Genomic DNA, 18,379 nt, shown 5'->3' with positions numbered 1-18,379 from the left:
AACCTCTCAGTAACAAAATGTTTATAAGTGCGTGACAATTTAAGCTACTCTTATCAATCTTGTGTGACTCTAAAGGAAAGCAATTGCGATAACATGCCGTGTTGCCAGAGAGGAGAAAAAGAGCATTTATTTTATTGAAGTAACATGGTGACTTACATAGAAAGGAGAAAAAAACTACTTAAAACAGTCTCCTGTTAGTATAGTAGATTGGGTGACATCTATCTCGGCTTAAATCACGCATCAAAAAAGACTTTGGCCCAGAGTTATGTACAGCTGTCGCAGATAGAGAATGCAAACTCTGGTTACTTTTATTGTTTTTAGAATCCACTCTGTTAATTTTTTATGACAATTAAACTACCTCAATAACGTGTAAGTGTTTCAAATGTGTGAGGGATTTTCTTATTGATCGGGGATTTGCGCTATTGTTTGATTCTTAACTTATAGACTGAGGTCTTAAGGACAATGATTGGAGTAACATGCGGGTTGTCAGAGAGGAGAGAAAAAACACTTATTTTAGTCCTAAAGTTATCGTGGATGCTATATTGATGTCTACTGGATACATGATTCCTCTTTTGATGACGGTGTGTGTGTGTGTGTGACTCTAACATGCAGTAACTCCTATGTGAAAAGTGGTGCTCGTGGTCCCTCCCATAGAGGAAGGATGTGGTGGTGAGAGGTGTCGCGGGTTTTTATTTTCTTTAACCGTAGCTGAACTGTCTTGAAAATAATAAAGACAATTAAGCTTTCTCAGCGATTGAAGTAACCTACGGCGCTACCAGAGAGGAGGGGGAAAAAACTTTATTTTAGTCCTAAAGTTATCCTGGCTCCTAGGCATCCGCTGGATACCTTTTCTTATTTAAACAAATAGAATTGTGACTTTGTTTATAATCTAAAACCTCATCAATGTCATCCTCATAACGCAAACAATGTCTATAAACAATGTAGATATAGCAGTAGGTCTATTAAAAGATAAAACCGTTTTATTGTAAGGAATCCTATGTGTTTTACATATTTTGAGGGCCATCATGAAGAATAGACTTACAAAACACTGCATAAACAACAGTTAAAGAAAAGGTGTAGGGATTATCGATACTGTGCTAAAGCACATTTCTTTACTCAAGTCTTTTTAAGACTTTGACCTTCAAGTTATTGAGGTTGCTTTTACTGTTTCTACAATTAGAATAAATTCATCCATACATCCATCGTCAACCGCTTATCCTGCTCAGAGGGTCGCGGGGGGGCTGGAGCCAATCCCAGCTGGCATCGGGCGAAAGGCTGAACAGGTCCCCAGTCCATCGCAGACAATTAAGTTAATAAAAGGAGATTAAGAAACTGCCCAAGCGGTGTCGCCAGTATAAGGGAGGATCTTGGGGGGTGTGTGGGACTGCGTTGGTGGGAGAGAATAGGACAGGATCACAGCCAGACAGCTGTCGGGTTGACATGAAAGCGTAATTATGGATCTAGAACCGCTGATGTTTTATCTTTGTCATTTTTATCATTGAAATATACTTTAGTCTATATGATGCAATACTGTTATCAAGTTTGGGTGTCTTAGATGTTGCTAAGAGCAAACGGCGGAGTTGGTGAATCGGGACGGGTTCATGTGTGGAAAAAAAGCCTGCAGGCTATTATAGTGGGTGGGGAGAGGAGGAGGTGGAGAACATGGGGACTGACAGAGACCCTGACAAAAGGGTTAAAAGTTATAGAGGGGTCATTTACCACCCCTACTGCCATGCAGGTGTAAAAGCATGCTGCTGTTCTGCTGCTTAAACACTTAGGCTTTTGGTGGAAGTTGAGCTTAAAAGGTGTTACCTCAGTATTCCCATGATGCAATGCGATGGAGAGAGTTTTGTTAAAATGTGCTAATAAGTCTCCTATTTGTTTTAAATATCTGATTCACTGTGTACAACAAAAGCACTAATACATATTAAAATAACTGCAAAAAAAATCAGTCTGCCCGCTCCCTAAAGGGCGCTTTCCTAAAAGGTCTCTCCCTCTCAAAGTCCCGGGCTGAATTTCAGTCCCAGTACGTGCCGGACTAGAGGGTTTATCCAGAAGTTTTATTCAGAAGCCTATTTTTATTTTAACAAATAAAAGAAAGCTCAATGTTACTTATCAAAAAAAACAAATATCTCTGGCACGAATCTAAGATGCATTTATTGTCACAATTAGGAAAGCGAAGGAATTGAGAGCATTAGCTTAATTTAATCATATGATGCATATGTTCCCCACATTGTTATTCAGAATCCTATTTGTATCTAAAAACATAAAAGATTACGACTAATACTCATCAAAACAAACAAGCAACACAAACACTATGCTATCCATATACACAAAAACACACCATTGTGGTAATAGAAAAGCCTAATTACAACATTAGCCTACATACGAATGGGGGATCAGTGAAGAAAGTAAGAGTTGATCTTAATTTTAATGAGTTTCCAAAGATGATGGCTTGGGAAAGTGAAAAAATGTATGAAAGTAAGAGTTGATCTTAGCTTAGTTTAAGAAGATTTATAAAAACGGTCTGCACAATGTGGTGGTAAAACCATAGTGTAAAAGGAGGGATTCCTGAATGCAGATGGTCTAGAGGTTGAGGACCGTACAAAACCGATGTACATAGTCTATGTACTAGCTTAAAGGCCGTCCCTCAGTATTCTCATGATGCAATGCGATGAAGAGAGTCTTGTTAAAATGTGCTAATAAGTCTCCTATTTGTTTGAAATACGAAAGTTACTTTGTGATTTATGCAATTTTAATCACGTCTGCTTAGAATATAATTTTTTTGTTGTCAATTGTCATTGCTGTGATAGTTTACGGTTGAAACCACGAGTGAAGGGAATGTTTCATTTTATAAGTACAGCCGCACTGCATAATACAGAAAGTCTGTGGCAACTGCATGTAATTCAAACGGCCAGTCATGTCAACAAGTTTATCATAACATTCACACTTAGTGATGGCCAAAAGAACCGTTCTGACAAGGGCTGGGCACGTTAACACGTCAGAGTTTTTTCTGATCTGAGAACTTTACCACATGGTTTTTGAAATGGCTGTTAGAGAGACAGATGGTTTTGATTTTAGACTACAACATCCTTTTAGTCTAATTGTGTCAGGTTCTTCAAACAGTGGTAAAACATATTTTGTGAAAATGTTAATTGAAAATGCAGTTAAGCTCATTTCAAAACATATTGAAAATGTTGTATATATTTATTTGTGCTGGCAGTTGACCAGTTATTGAAAATTAGAAGTGTGAATTTTGTTGAAGGTTTACATCTGTCTTTATGCGATGATACATTGCTGCCTGTAGATAAAAACAATTAGTTGATTATTGATGATTTAATGAATGATACTAGCAATAACATTGAGGACCAAAATTTCTTTACAAAATATGTGCATCATAGAAATTTAAGTTGTTTATATCTAGTTCTGAAGTTGTTTTTTCAAGGTAAAGTACTATTAGTACTATTAATTTGAACACCAATTATCTTGTTTTATTTAAAAATCCCAGAGATAAATACCAAGTCATGCTAATGGCTAGACAAATATTTCCTGGGAAGAGTAATTTTTTTATGGATTGTTTTGACGATGACACGAGTGTTCCTTTTGATTATTTAATGATTGACTATAAAGCTAAGACACCTGATGATTTCAGACTCAGAACTGACCTGCTTTCAGACCTGCCTGTTGTGTATGTGCCTAAGAGAAAGTAAATAAATATGTCTGAGCGCATTAAAAGAAACCTGTCTTTATTGCAATCTCAGAACCCTTTAAATAATACACAGTATCAAAAATGAAAAAAGAACAAGTTCACCATCTACACCTCTTGTTACCAGAGGGCATCGATTAGCAAACAATGAAACAAGTCGCTTTGTATCTCCTAAAATGCGATCGAGTGATTGGATAACCTTGTAGTGAACAACGGTGTGGATTTGTGCATTTTAGCTTGAATAAATTTGGAGCTACTCTAAATTCCTTTCTCCTCCCCAGAGAAGAAGGGGAGGGGTCAAAGTTGCTTTCTCTAAGTGCTATCCCGACCATAAAACTGGCACCTTTTTGATTCCGAAGCTGATAACGCGGGGCCTGACTGTTAAACTGACAAAGGGACACGAACCAGCCATTGGCATCTCCCTGAACAGCCTATCAAAACTGACCCCCCTACACATGTTTCCGTGGTAACTGACCTTATTCTTTGTTTTATTACCACATCAAAGGGATACTCCTTGTCTCACCTAGGTGTGACACAATCCAGGAAAGCCAAACTTTCAATGTAAAAGGGACTGCAGTATCCAAAGAGTCAAAGCATTTAATTAAGTTTAATTAAATCTTTAGTTACTTGATTACGTTTGCCTCTATTTGAGTAGTTATGTTAACTGTTGTTGCTATCTGTTGCTGATATTAGTGCTGAAAAGAAAGTTACTTGTGCAGTGTTTTTATTTTCAGCAAGACACTCCTTCATCTAATGTAATCCAAGCTTTCCTCATGTAACCTGAGCTCCGAAATAAGTACGAAATAAGTATTACATGTCCTCGTTGGAAATGCCGTTAAATGTATAAATATCCTGACCAATAATGTGACAATTGTTTCCTGTTACCAAATGCTTAGAACAGCATAACCGTTCAACCATTGAGGTTCGATTGTGGAAAATATTTGATTATAAGACGTGCAAATAGATTTCTTTTTTTTAGACATTAAGTTTAGAGACGCAGTCCCTTGGGAAACCTGAGACACCCCCTGGGGAACCACGCCCAACCAACCTCGAGCCAACTTCACCGAGGTCAGACCAAGCCACGTGGTCTCGCCAGCTACAACGAAGGAAACCTGAAAACAGCCGAATTGCCAGAGGGAGGAGGCATTTTCAATCAGATACGGAGAACCCCGGAGAATCCCTAGCAAAAAGCCAGGATCGGCAGCTAGCGTGGGACCCGTGCAACAGGCCAAAAGCAGGCTGTCGACAAGCAGTAAGACTTAACACACGTTCTGTGATCAGATGTCCATTTTAACTCCCAAAATCATAGCATTAGTTTACTTTCATTAGCTCTTCTATGCCGTATGAGTCAAATGCTTCCCACAATCGAACCTCCGGGCTCATTGTTCAGCAATTGTTTATGTTTCCTGTATCCAACCATCTGCTTATCACATTAGTTAGAGAATAAATTCACTGTAATATAATCAAGAGCTGTGTGTGTTGCCTATTTCTACGTCCCTGCCGAGAGAATTGACCCTTTAGATATGAGAATGACTGACTGATTTAAGATAATTGAGCGATTATTAACTGATCACTAGTAATAATTGTATAATTATTAAAACTACCTAGAGGTCCGGAGACTCTAGGATTATAAGAACTCCGGTGGTGCCCTGAAACGAGGAATCTGGTTTGATTTTATGAATAATAAAATTCATAACTGGGTATCAATTCTCATAAATTTATTAAATTGCATAACTAAATTTAGGTTTGCTACAACCTTTTAATGGTATATCGTCAGGTTAAACATAAAAACTCTATATCATAATGGTTAAATGTAAATGGATTACACGCATAACTACGTAAATGCCTCATGATCTACATATCCTACTACAATAAAGGTATTTAGGTATTTGTCCCAAGAATATATTTTCTTGATTAGAAACGGACGCTTAAATTTTTAAGACAGACTCTGTCTATGGGATATTTAACATTGCCATGCGTTAATGCCTTAGCATGCGCTAGCTTAACAGCCGAAGATACGGAGACTTTCTTTACAAACAGAGTTGTACTCTAATCTGTGGAGCCAGTTAGTTCTTGTAAACATTCTTATATGGCTCAACCTTGTAAGATTCCCAGAGAACACTGATATCTGCTAGCCTGATGCCTAAGCTACTGTCTCTAACTGATCAGTATATTGTTATCTTCCTGACAAAGACAAGTACATGTGAGAAATACCTAAAGTTAGAAGATCAGAAAACACTTATGGGATCAGTTAAATTTCTCTAAGCCAGAGATGTCTCACCTTTCCCTGTTATATCAAAAAAAGTTCCTTAAGAAATATTCTCAACACTGAATGAAACCTAAAATATACTTTATCCACTAACCAGTTTTTGTAACAAATGTAAAACTGACAAAAACAATGAAGCTCATAAAATAATGAGAGAACTGAACTACTGTCTCTAACTAATCAGTCTATTGTTGTCTTCCTGATGAGGACAAGTACGTGTGATAAATACCTAAAGCAAACACTTATGTGGTCAGCTACATAACTCTAAGCTAGACCTGTCTTAGCTTTCCCTGTTAAATCAACATCAATTAAGACATCTAAGAAATATTCTCAACATTAACGGTACCATAAACAGGTCTAGCTCCGACTTAACGCACGCTTGTGACAGGCTATGTACCAACGACATTCTCGTTAGAAAATGTGTCTTGTCTTCTGACATTTTGTCGACTTGCTTCTCCTTACTTATTTATTTTTTCTAGCTTTAGTATGGGTCTTCTTATTGTTGTTCGGCTATGCCTCTTTGGTAGGAAACCCCCTCTTTTCCCTCGTTTTATTGGTCGGGGAGTCACGGCGTTAGTACTAACATCCGTAGATATGTTTTCAGCAGCTGTCTTTAAATGAGGGGCAACAAATGTAAATCCTTTCTTGAGTAAGGGAAATGCTAGTCTAAACAGACCCCTAAAGATACCCCCTAACCCTGCACCATACTGAGCACCAAGCCCGCTGTATCCTGGTAAATCACCACCCGCTTGGGCTGTATAATATGCAACGTATTTCTCCGCATTGTGAGTCTATGGCTGATACATGTTTGGTCCTTGTCTAATAGAGGAGAGCAGGGGCGAAAGTAGCATTTATCAGAAAAACCTGATTTTAAAAGGTAATGTTTCAGACAGAGATAGATTTGTTGCTGTGGTCACTAACTCACAGGTGTTGTCGATCACTATCAGGTGGTATATTGTACAAATGTGTAAGCCTGGGAAATGGCACAGCCAGTGAGACACGTACTGCGGCGACCAGAGAAGTCAGTTGGATCGCTCCCTGTAGCGCACAAACAGATGCTGCGAACGGCTAGTGACCCATGGGGGGGGGGAGCCAAAAGGGGGAGCTCGTAATGCTTTTAGGCATGAACGCCGGGTTAGGGCGCAGAACAGCTGAGCTGCCGTTGCCCTTATTCCTGAACCATGCTGGAGCTACAGAGAGGGCAGCCAGATTGGTGACCCTCCTGGCCGATGTCAGAGCCAGGAGCAAGGCGACCTTAGGCGAAAGGAATCTCCGGTCCGCGGTCTCCAAAGGCTCAAACGGGGCTTGGGTTAAGGCGCGTAAAACCAGCGCCAAATCCCACTGTGGGGCAACAGGCCACATCACCGGCCTGCGCCTCCGCACACCCCTAAGGAAACGCTTCACCATGGGGTGGGAGAACACAGTGCTGTCCCTGAAGCCTTCGTGACAGGACGAAATGGCGGCAATGTAGGTTTTAACCGTACTAAATCCCAGCCCCCTGTCCATGAGCAACTGGAGGAACAAAAGCACCGCCGGCAGAGGACAGGCGACCAGGTCCGTCCCCTGGTCCAGACACCAGCATTGGAAGGCCAACCACTGAGAGGATTAAGAGGACTGTGTGGAGGCGGCTCTCGACCCATACAGCATGTGGTGCGAACCACCTCACGGGAGAGACCTAAGCCCTCCAGGAGTTGCCTCTCAGTGGCCAGAACCGGAGAGGCAGCCAAGCCAGCCAAGGTTGAAAACTGCAGGCAATCAAGAAGGCGCGAGATCAGCCGTACCGGTGGAAAAGCATCCAGCAGCCGGGGAGGCAAAGTGAGCGAAGGCGTCCACTCGCAGCGGGAGGATGTCCCGTGGGCTCAGTGAAAACCAAAGGACGCACTGAGCATTCAGCTTGTTGGCAAACAGATCCACCTCTGCCCTGCCGAACCGGAGCCAGATCTGGTCCACCAGATCGGGATGGAGGCGCCACGCGTCTGGGCTCCCCTCGACATGATGTTCAGCACAGAGGGGCCTCCCAGATACACTCGCGGGTCTACAGCCAGTCCGCGTCCCTGACGCCAGAGAAAGGGAGGCGGAGGAAGGACACGGTCGCCTCAAGGTCCACACAAGGTGGGACTACCACGCTTGTGGGCTCATAGCCATGCCGCTCCCCTGGAGGGGTGGAGGCAGGCGACAGGGAAGGGGGTCTGCTCGTGACCGCAGAGCCAGAAAGTGTGACGGCTGCCTGGCTGGCCGCAGCTGTACCATGTAATGTGGGAGAAACAAGCTGAGCGGTGCCTCTGTGGAGCCAGTGGGCAGCCTGGGTGAAGGGGGAGGGCTACTTGTGACGTAGGAGCCAGGCTGCATGAAGGCCGTCTGGCCAGCTGCAGCTGGTCCGTGTAGTGTGGCGGAAATGTATGAAAAGGCGGCCACTGACTCGGCAGAGACAGCAGCGGGCGCAGAAAAAAGCTCTTCAGGGCTCTGTTTGTGTTTTATTTCAAAACAGTTTGGATTTCGAACAAAAGTGCAAACAGAACAGGCACAGGAAACACACATTTTCCCCCCAAAATGTCATTGGCGCTTCTCAGCACGGCAAGGCTGCGACCATGAGCAGGCCAAAGCTGGAGCCTTGGGAGGGGCAGGTGCCGGCCGTGGCACTAGCGGTCTCTCTGCCGATCACGTCGGTCCCACCAATGAGCCAGGGGAAAGGGGACAGGGAGGATGAGAAGGAGGATGAGCCCATCCAACATACTGTCTGATGTCTTCAGCTTCCTGAGCTGAGGACCTCGCTGTGTCGACGAGGGACCGGAACTGAGGCCCGAAAAGCCCATCCGAGCTCACCGGGGCCTCAACCAGCTCCTTCCTCGTGGCCTCTGGGATGACGGACTGCTGGAACCACAGGATCTGGTGGATCTGGGTCTGCCAGACGACCATCCCACAGCTGAGGCGGTGCACTCAGTGAGCTGCGCACTAGCTCCTTTGCTAATCTCCTCTATCTCCTCCTCCGTCATGGTGGTGGAGTTAGCCGCTAGCTTGGTGAAGGAGAATGCGATGAGGGCTACGTTGTTGGCGGAGGCGGAGTTCTAAAAGGAGCACTATTTTTGTCGGTGATGCGGCACAACCACTGTGCTGCCTGGGAGGCCAGGACGGGGCGCCATCCGGGCCCCGCCTGGCCTGTCTTAACTCCGAAGACGGTAGTGAGGGCAGGCTCCAGGGTAAGGACTGGGGGAAAAAACAGATCAGTAAAGCCCTCAACCTTAGTTAACCTAAGTAACAAGTGTTACTTTCGTCCCGACAGAAACATATAAAGACAATTGATTTTTATACTGAAAAACTCTGACAGGGCAAACTTCAGGGTGTGTTAAAGCACCAAACAAAAAAAGCTCAAAAAAAGTTTTACGAAGACGGCTGAAACGATGACAAAATCATGTGATACGTGGCAGCTCCATCAAGGGTTGCATGCTGAAGGTGATGTCACAGCTTGGACTGCAAATGTTACTTTCGTCCCGTGTTACTTTCACCCTTGGTTTACCCCTACTGGTACTTCAAAGGCTGAAAGTGTAGCTTTATTATCACTTTGCTGTACATAAAAGGGATATGCTGATTCTTATCTGATTTGAGGGAAATCTTGATACTATTAATGTGTTTTTTGCATAGCCTCAGGTAGTGTGGTCTGTCATATGTATTTGTGATCATATGGAGTTTTGACCCCGATATATGTACTATTCTTAAAAGAGGGACGTAACTATGCCCTACTGTTTGATGATGAACAATATCTGTATAAACAAATATATTACACATCCCTACATTAACATCGGCAGGATGTGGTGCATCTGTGTCAACACTATGTTAATTTGTGGTTGAGATCTAAATATCGTAATTCCCTCGTGAGTTTTAAAAGTCACTTCGGGGATAAATTCCAAGTTTTCCATGAAACGTTCATTCTACGTCTCTAGTTGGTAAAATGCTTACTCTGTTGGTAATGTTGTTGTAATCAAGCTCGATATGACCCATTTTGTTTTCAGATAAACAACTGTTTAGTTCAGCTATTATCTGTGACATTGTTGTATAGAATCCCTGGGTCGCTGATAGAACTACTCTCCTGTTGGATTTTTTATCAAACACAACAAATTTTGAGTCTTCTGATGAAAAAGATTTCCATGTTATTGGATATTGTATTTCTATCAAACCCACCTCATATGCTGATTTAAAGTGTAAAGGCTTGGATAGTTTTGTTCAGAAGTTATATCACCAGTGCCACCACAGCTGAAATATAAAAAAAAACTCCAGGACCTGATGCCATTGCTCCCATCCTCCATCACAAGAGTGATAGTCTATGTGGGAACAAATGACACAGCTCTTCAGCAGTCTGAGCTGACAAAATCAGATTTTAACCGTCTTTTTAACTTTTTAAAGCAGTGTGGAAAGTCAGTTTTTATCTCTGGTCCCATTCCCACAGTTGGTCGCGGTGCTGGCCACTACAGTAGACTCCTTTGCCTCCACAACTGGCTCCAGTCCGCCTGCAGGGCTCACGATGTGTGTTACGTCGATAACTTTAATATTTTCTGGCAAAGAATGTCTCTTTTTAAGAAAGACAGACTTCACCCAAACAAACAGGTGTCAAAAATGTTAGCAGCTCACATACAGCATGTGGTGGGGCCTCCACACATGACTTACGTGAATGACTTATCATTCATGCAGCACACCTGGATACACCACCGGTCACTGAACATAACTCTGCCTCACTGCCACAAACAACTGTCTCCACCTGCTGGCATGTAAAGCCGTCTGCTCCCAGCGTTGTTCCAAAGACTTCTATTCCTGTCATCATCACGCATAGACCAGTAAACCGAAATGTGCACATCCCACACAGAAATATTAGTAATCTTGTAAGGATTATGACAACTGCACCAACTCCAGCACCCAAAACAAACACATTTAAAATGGCTCTCTTCAATGTGAGATCACTGTCGAGTAAGACTTTTATCTTAAATGATTTTATCTTGTCTGCAAATCTAGATTTTATGTTTTTAACTGAATCCAGGTTGCAAATGAATGACTATAGCCAGCTAGCTGAACTGTGTCCGCCTCAATATGATTGTTTTAGTCAACCGAGGGTCAGCGGTCGTGGTGGTGGGCTAGTGAGCGTGTATAGGAAAAAAGTTAAATGCCATTAAGTACACTGTGATGAATTTAACTCCTTTGAAGTTCTCACTCTTAAACTTGGAGCGCTGCAGCCTATCATATTTGTTTGAATTTATCGCCCCCCAAAACCGTTTGGAGGATTTTTATCAGAACTTCGTGAATTTTTATCTACTCTGGTTTTAAATTATGACAGAATTGTTCTTTGTGGTGATTTTAATATTCATGTTGATGACCCCACCAATGGCAATGATATTGACTTTTTAAATATGGCCACTTCTTTTAACTTCAAACAACATGTCTAAGGGCAAACACATAACCGTGGTCATACACTGGACTTGGTTTTTACCCTGGGTGTCAGCGTTACCTCTGTGGAATTAGTGGACATGACCATATCTGACCACAGATGTATTGTTTTTAGCTGTTAATCTCCTGTTACTCATGCCGCCTCACCAAGCTCCGTGTGTTCTCGCATCTTTAATGAACAAAGTTTTTCAAAGTTTTGCACATTCTTTCAGAGCCAAAGCCAACACCTGTCTGATTCCAAAACCAACAATCTGGTCGATCACTTCAATCATATCTGCTTGTTTTCACTAAATATTACTGCTCCTCTAAAGGTTAGGCCTACGTCTAAAGCTAGTAAGCAACCCTGGATAAATGACAGCATTTGCAGCCTAAAAAGGGAAGGCAGGAAAGCAGAGCGCAGATGGAAAAAATCCAGACTAAAAGTCCATAACCTCAGTCTGAAGGAGTTATTAATTAACTACAATAACATGGTTAAGGATGCGAGAACACACTACTTTTCTGAACTCATTACTACACATAAACACAATCTCAGGTTTCTGTTTAAGACTGTGGATCAGCTGGTAAACCCAACCCCTCCTTGTGCCTCAGCTGGAAGTAATGATGACTGTGAATTGTTTTTATCTTATTTTACCAATAAGGTGGTGTCAATCAGAGCCTCTATTACCCCCGCGGCCTCTTACTCAGAGGTTCCTCACCAGCAACAAGAGAGTTTTAACCAGTTTTATCCCATCGACTTGTCTGAGCTTTAAAAAAAATTTCACAAATGAGTGTCCTCCATCCCACTTGATGTAATACCTACAGTAATACCTAAGTTTTTACTGAAAGTAATAGATTCTTTTGGGCCCCATTTGATCTCTGTTTTCGACAGCTCCATATCTACTGGTTGTGTCCCTGATTATTTTAAAACGGCTTGCGTGAACCCACTTTTAAAGAAACCTGTTTTAGATCCCTCCCTCCCACATAATTTTAGACCAATTTCAAAACTAACTTTTATTGCAAAGATTCTAGAAAGAATTGTGTCCAAACAGGTGCTCACTGTACTGGAAAATAACAAAATATTTGAAAAGTTTCAGTCTGGTTTTGGGAAGTACCACAACACTGAGACTGCCCTGCTTAAAGTCACCAATGACCTTTTAATGTCTGCTGATGAAGGTATGTGCTCAGTCCTGGTACTCCTGGACCTTAGCGCTGCTTTTGACACCATTGATCACAACATCATGTTAGACAGACTGAGGCACTGGGTGGGGATCTCTGGTACGGCCCTAGAATGGTTTTCATCCTACCTGTCAAATAGGACGTTTTGCATGTCTGTAAACAACTATGTCCAGTTAAATATGGTGTGCCTCAGGGGTCGGTCTTAGGACCCATTTTGTTTTCCTTGTATCTGCTTCCCCTTGGACATATTATCCATAAACATGGCATTTCCTTTCATATTTATGCTGATGACACACAAATATACTTGCCCGTCAGATCCACAGACCCTGGAATGCTGAGTTCACTTAACAACTGCCTTTGTGAAGTTAAAAAATGGATGTCAAATAATTTCCTCCAGCTGAACTCAGACAAAACAGAAATCCTGGTCATCGGGTCCCAGCAGATGGCAAATCAAATACTGCCATCTGCTGGTTCCCTAGTAAATCACATTAAGCCTGTGGCAAAGAACCTTGGTGTTTGGTTTGATAGAAATATAAATTTTGAGCAGCACACCACAAAGCTTGTTCAATCATGTTTTTATCAACTTAGATCGAATTTTTGCTATATTTCTATGTTAACTTTTAAGGACACCGAGACCATTTTACACGCCTTCATCCCATCACGCCTGGATTATTGCAACAGCCTTTTCACCTGTTTAACCCAAAAATCTATTGATCAACTCCAGACTGTCCAGAACTCAGCTGCCAGGCTTTTAACCAGAACAAAGAAATATGACCACATTACTCCTATTTTAGCTTCATTACACTGGCTCCCTGTATGTTTTACAATTGACTTTAAAATTCTATTGATCACTTTTAAAGCTCTTCATGGCCTCTCGCCTTGTTATATTTCTGACCTTTTAGTCCCATATACACCAGCACGCACCTTGAGATCCTCGGGCAGAGGTCTGTTGTCTGTTCCAGAGTCTCGACTGAACACTAAAGGGGACAGAGCGTTTGCTGTCAGGGCCCCGAGGCTCTGGAACAGCCTGCCCAAGGAAATCAGGTCCACTCAGGGAACTCTTAAGTGCCTTCCTAAAACATAGTTTTATAGGAGAGCCTTTCCCGATCTTATTTCACTATATTTTATCCCTTTTATTTTATTGTATTTTACTAATTTTATATTTATCTTAAACATCTTTTAATTGTTGTCATGCTTTTATCTAGTATTGTTTTTGTTTTATTGTCTCTTGGGTATTATTGTCTTTACACTTTGCACTTTGTAACTTGTTTTTGAAAAGTGCTCTACAAATAAAGATTATTATTATTATTATTAACTTTTACAATAAATCATATCTTTACCATGCTTGTGCCTGTTGTGTCTCACCTCCTTTTTGTCACAGTTTAAGAGCTGGCTTGAGACAGTTAATAATATTAATAATAAATTACATTTATATAGCACTTTTCTAAATACTCAAAGACACTTCACAGTGGGAAGATAAAAATAATTAGTTGAAAAGAACATTGACGGGAGACAAGGGAACGAAGTTAACTGGGGAATGTAGACTTGAAAAGGTGGGTTTTGAGGGCTTGTTTCAAAGATGGCATAAAGTTAGCTTGTTGGATGTGGCTAGGGAGGGCGTTCAGAGGAAGGGTCCAAAAACTGAAAGGCCATCTATCTCCACCCTGATTGCAATCTACTTATCAACTGCTCGCTCAAAGACTCTCCTGCCCCTCATCGCTATTTTGCTCCGTCTACTCAGTGGTAAAGTTACTCTCAGCCAAACTTCTCTATCGTGAAGTCTCTAGTGTGTTTTGTGACTTTTTCCATCATGTTTTGCCATCAAGCCATCAATCACTTGCTGCTTCTGCTCGTACCAATCTAGTGAGTGAGAAGCAATTTTAATTAAAATTAAGTTTCAGACACAAAATGATAGGTGTTTCAATTTTATAAGAGTTGTACAAGGTTAAACATTCCCTGATACATTTTCTGTTTACTCATCAAAAACATCACACTAGACTCAATTTAAATTCACAAAATAATTTGCATTCTGATCATTGTAAAGTTTCTGATAGAAATTATACAAACCACAATAGTCTCACAGAATATAGCTATACGTGATTACATAAATACAATGTGTACACTAAATGAAACCTAAACATGAATTTCACATGCTTTTGAAAGTTACAGAAAGGTTTAGATAATTTGAAGGTCAGAGTAAAACAACACCATTTTGAATCATCTTTGCTTGTAAAATGACCTGTGTTGATGACAACTAACTTCACAGACATCTCACATTTGAATTTCTCAATCTGCACGTTTCAAAATAAAATGCATTCAGACAATGGTGAAGGTGATTTTACTTTCCAGTGTGGCTGATTTTACTTGTTTAACATGACCTAAGAACAGAATTAGTACTGAAAGTTAAATATTGCTATAGCACAGTGCTCAGAGAAGCAAGATGCATTTATACATTACATTTTATATAAAAAGTCAAAGAGTGCAACCATTTCTGACATCCCAGGGCTTAACAGACAGTATTGTTATTTTGTTTAGGTTGTTATTGTAGTGATGATTCAATGGGCCAGGTGCTTAAAGTTGGCTGTGTCATTCTACATACAAGAGCAAAGACCATCATGAATCTTGGATTTTTACCGACAACAAAGTCCTTGTTCATACCAGTAATGGCAGTCATAGTCTGCTGGCAATTCAAATGGTAATCAGCACTGATTCTATTGCTGGCTTGATAGTATCCATGACAACAATACCAGGCAGGATGCAGTAACGAGACTGATCTTGTGGCTCACTCCACTTGATTCTGTAAATTCGGTAAAAAGTAAACAAAACATTACTTTAAAAAACAGCTGTGCAACATTTTGACATTTTTGAAGAAGTAGAACACAATATAGCTTACGGGTGCCATTCACGTTGATTGGTGCAGCATTTGTAGATGTGGTAGTTGTAGATGGAACTGGACCTGCTGTAAAATATTTTAAAAGAATAAATTAATAAGAATTCAAACCAAAAATGATTTGTTTATATTTGTAAAAATGACTTTGGTGCCAGTTTCACTGATCATAAAGGCCATAGAAAGAGTTGACTCTCTGACGTTTTAGCTTCTTGTCTAGTTCGAAGTTGCTAATGTCAAACATCTTACAGTTAATAACAATTTACATTACACATATTCTGGCTGAATACAAGGTAGCTTAAAAAAAGCTTGTCATGCCACAGTGTTGAACAGAAAGATGGATTAAACTGTCCAACACTGAACACAGTTTTTTTGATGAATCTCGTGTATACCTCATATATGCCTCATAGTAATCCACCGGTCGATTATATTCCAACAAAAACGGTTGTTACGTTGTCAAAGGTCCAGACAATCCAATCCAGTAAAAATATTTATATAATAATACATTATTCCATCAATAAATCCCCAGGGACTGCGGCCGGATCGTTTTATATTTGCCGGCAGACGTGGCTCGTATGTCATTGTAACCGTAATAACTCAGATTTGAATGTTAACAACTACGATAGCTTGTATTCAAATTAGCCGCTGAACTCTGACCTTTAGAGTGATACCAAATCAGACCTAATAACAGCTCACATGTCCCATTCACAGCCTACAATAGCCAACGAGAGCCCACGCTGTAAGGAAGGGCCAGCCCTTATTATTTCGTGGGTAGGCTGAGCCAATTGCAAGCAATTGTGCCGTTGACTGGCACTTTGTGCAGCCAATAAAATTTTGAAAATAACAATATCGAGCTTTAAACAGGAAGTTCATGATCTACCAGCATAAAAACACATCTACGTCAATCTACCGGCTGATATGGAGCGATGCAGCAGCAGCCGCCTGCTGCCAAGGAGCGATGCCGTTTTAGAAAAAATACACTAAGACACACACTTAGAAAAACCTGTGTAAATTAGTCATTTCTTCATGGTATTGGTATGAAATTTAAACTTGGACTAGGTAAGGCTTTATGCCGAGGCCCTACAATGTTTTCCAGCTAATAAGTTCCAGCTATAGTTGTCTACATGCATTTATTAGCAAGAATTTTCTAGTGTGTTTAAACTTATATTAATCAATTCCAGTAGCACTTACAATCATGACTTTTGGGTTAGACACTCCAGAGCGTTATCTTTCAAAGAAGCCCAGAACCATTCATATACTCCAAATGGTTTAACAACTACATTCAATTTACTTTGGATATGACTTGAATAGGTGTTTTGCATGAATTTTACAGGAATGTTAAGAGGTAAATGTTTTACATACTGATTAGAGTAATACATTGTGTTGTGTTTACTTACCTATTATTTTGACTTTCTTGGGATTTATGGTCACATTGAAGCTGTTGTTGGTATTACTCACAGCCTCTACTAAGGTTTGAGCAACGACACTGTTCTGTGGGAGTTCTGCAGAGCGAGTTTTCTGATTGAACACAATCTGCAGCTCTGCTTCAGTTCCATCGGCTCGAATTTGGACACTCCTGTTTCATAAAACCATATGTCAAATGAAAATATTCGATGATTCTGTTGCCATTTTTATGGGTGATGTAAACATAACAGTATCAACATTAGACAATACCTATTTTAAGACCATACTTCTGCATAAAAAACACCAATGAACTATAAGCAAATGTTTTTACCTGAACATTGTCACAGTACAGTGGTCAAACTGAACAAATCTTGGTCTGTATATGAACTCACACTGCAAGAAAAAGCAACATTGAAAACCCTTGAGTAGCATTCAAGCACAATTGTTTTCAAATTAAATTGGACTGAAATGAAAATGTACATGAAATTAATTTCCAGCTTAACAAATGTGTCCTTTGGCTAAACATTTGTGTGTAATCATGTGTAACATTCTCACGGTCAGTAATTTGCTCAATTTGGGAAATTACTCACCGTAGCTACAACTCGTTGCTCAAGATCTTTGTATAGACTGCTGTTGGGGTTAGTGAGGTCAATTGAAAAAGAAATTTCCAAAATTATTAAGATGTAGTAAATAGGTTGAACAGTAAAAGTCGTGTTTGGTGCAGCAATTGTCGTTGTTGGGGCAGGTGTCGTTGTTGCCTCAGTAGTTGTTGTCGGGGCAGGTGTCGTTGTTGCCTCAGTTGTTGTTGTCGGGGCAGGTGTCGTGGTTGCCTCAGTTGTTGTTGTCGGGGCAGGTGTCGTTGTTGCCTCAGTTGTTGTTGTCGGGGCAGGTGTCGTGGTTGCCTCAGTAGTTGTTGTCGGGGCAGGTGTCGTGGTTGCCTCAGTAGTTGTTGTCGGAGCAGGTGTCGTGGTTGCCTCAGTTGTTGTTGTCGGGACAGGTGTCGTTGTTGCCTCAGTTGTTGTTGTCGGGGCAGGTGTCGTTGTTGCCTCAGTTGTTGTTGTCGGGGCAGGTGTCGTTGTTGCCTCAGTTGTTGTTGTCGGGGCAGGTGTCGTGGTTGCCTCAGTAGTTGTTGTCGGGGCAGGTGTCGTTGTTGCCTCAGTTGTTGTTGTCGGGGCAGGTGTCGTGGTTGCCTCAGTAGTTGTTGTCGGGGCAGGTGTCGTGGTTGCCTCAGTTGTTGTTGTCGGGGCAGGTGTCGTGGTTGCCTCAGTAGTTGTTGTCGGGGCAGGTGTCGTGGTTGCCTCAGTTGTTGTTGTCGGGACAGGTGTCGTTGTTGCCTCAGTTGTTGTTGTCGGGGCAGGTGTCGTTGTTGCCTCAGTAGTTGTTGTCGGGGCAGGTGTCGTTGTTGCCTCAGTTGTTGTTGTCGGGGCAGGTGTCGTGGTTGCCTCAGTAGTTGTTGTCGGGGCAGGTGTCGTGGTTGCCTCAGTAGTTGTTGTCGGGGCAGGTGTCGTTGTTGCCTCAGTAGTTGTTGTCG

General features: G+C 41.5%; 1 long non-coding RNA gene across 1 annotated transcript; it reads right to left on the bottom strand.

The window, feature by feature from the left end:
• Positions 1-14,466: 14,466 nt before the first annotated feature.
• On the bottom strand, positions 14,467-17,708 carry LOC119911566. The gene is made up of 5 exons (XR_005445912.1): positions 17,439-17,708; positions 17,180-17,241; positions 16,842-17,020; positions 15,451-15,516; positions 14,467-15,354 (listed from the first exon to the last, which is right to left on the bottom strand). It is a non-coding gene; the product is annotated as an uncharacterized LOC119911566 (long non-coding RNA).
• Between the last annotated feature and the right edge of the window lie 671 nt (positions 17,709-18,379).

Source organism: Micropterus salmoides, unplaced genomic scaffold (genome assembly GCF_014851395.1).
Source record: "Micropterus salmoides isolate LMB-PRFRI ecotype aquatic unplaced genomic scaffold, ASM1485139v1 Ms_hic_scaffold_2, whole genome shotgun sequence".
Lineage (NCBI taxonomy): Eukaryota > Metazoa > Chordata > Actinopteri > Centrarchiformes > Centrarchidae > Micropterus > Micropterus salmoides.
This window is presented reverse-complemented; position numbering and strand designations above follow the sequence as displayed.